This window comes from Panthera tigris, chromosome B1 (assembly GCF_018350195.1).
Source record: "Panthera tigris isolate Pti1 chromosome B1, P.tigris_Pti1_mat1.1, whole genome shotgun sequence".
NCBI classification, from domain to species: Eukaryota; Metazoa; Chordata; class Mammalia; order Carnivora; family Felidae; genus Panthera; species Panthera tigris.
In genome coordinates, this window is record NC_056663.1 from 33,753,901 (window position 1) to 33,755,543 (window position 1,643).

The following is a 1,643-nucleotide window of genomic DNA, read 5'->3' on the forward strand; positions in this document are numbered from 1 at the left end:
GCAAATTTTTCTCTGAAGGATCACACATTAAATAATGTAGGCTTCGCAGTCCATATTTGGTCTCCGTCACATATTGTTCTTCATTTGCATGCTTGCTTGTGTTTGCAGCCCTTTAAAAAGTAAAACTAATTCTTGGGACGCCTGGGCGGCTCAATCAGTTAAGCTTCTGACTTTGGCTCAGATCATGATCTCGCAGTTCCTGAGTTTGAGCCCATGTCGGGCTCTGTCCTGACAGCCCAGAGCCTGGAGCCTGCTTTGGATTCTGTGTCTCCCTCTCTCTCTGCCCCTCCCCTGCTCCCACTCTGTCTCTGCCTCTGTCTCTGTCTCTGTCTCTCTCTCTCTCTCTCTCTCTCTCATAAATAAATAAATATTTAAAAAGGTGTTTTTTTTTTTTTTTAAGTAAAAATAATTCTTAGCTCACAGGTCATTCAAAAACCAAGCTACCAGCCAGTTAGAGAGCACAGGTTTCAGTTAGTCAGCCCCTGCTTTAGAAGCTTGAGAAATACGGCTCATTTTATGGCTCTTGTTTGGTACAAATTTTGTGATCCAACATAATAAAAACACTGATGATGGAAACTGCAAAACGCTTTTAGTATGACCGAATGCTAAGATATTATTTTTTACATTTTAACGTCACCGATATTGGTTATTGTTATTCTTGCAATTGCTTCTGCCTAGGTGAGGGTCATCAGGAAGTTGCCATTGCCTGAGACAGCATGAACTTGATCACAGACATCTGTGTTATTTCCACCTCATTTGTGTTCTATCATTTGTGCTACACATGTTAAGTTTAATTACTGTTTAAAATACATTCAAAAAAGAAACAAGAGTGCGGCAAGAACATGAGAAAGCAAAAGAAAATCAAGGAAGTATGAGACCATGAAGACAATGCTTAGTCTTGAGATCAGAGGCTTAAAGAGTAGGGCATATTAAAACCTAAAAGGAAAGAAAAGAAAGATCCCAGTGCACACTCAATGAAAGAGAAGTACCTCAACATCCTTCTTGCTTATTCTTCCAATATAACACACAGCTAGGCTCACCTTACCATGCCCTGGTTGATATCAACTATATCAACTTTTCCATTAAAGCCAAACCTGACTTAATACATCAATGATGGACTGTCCATATGACAATTGTATCCCCAATATAACTGTGTCATGACTGAAATTGATAAATTGGGGCAAAAGTATCCAGTGGCTCTAAGGATTGCCAAGGATCCAAGATTTGAACAATTACCAGGCACACACATAGCAACTATGTAGATGACTGCTTAACAGACAGTACCTCAGCACAAATGTTACATTGTGGCCACCGTTGACCCCAGACCTTAAATGAAGGATTCAGGAAATCCCTGGAGTTGCCATCATATACATTTCTAACCACAGTTACAATATGGAGTGGATGCCAATGATTACGGAGCTCCTTGTTCTAATTCTTAAAAGATAGAGTTGACTTCCTCGGCCTTCCTTTGCCAACCCTTTCTGTTGCCGGTTCGTATAGCAATACGCTATAGCATTATTTATTCTCCTTACATGGGGTTAAATTCTCTGACTTTTTGATGCTGTTTTGAAATTGATATTTTGTGTCATTTTAAATTTTGTTGCATCTTTTTATAAATCAGAGGATTGCTCACAGAAAACCTT

General features: G+C 39.3%; 1 pseudogene; it reads left to right on the forward strand.

Moving 5' to 3' along the window:
• Positions 1-858: 858 nt before the first annotated feature.
• LOC102951534 lies at positions 859-1,439 on the forward strand (annotated as a pseudogene).
• Positions 1,440-1,643: the final 204 nt, after the last annotated feature.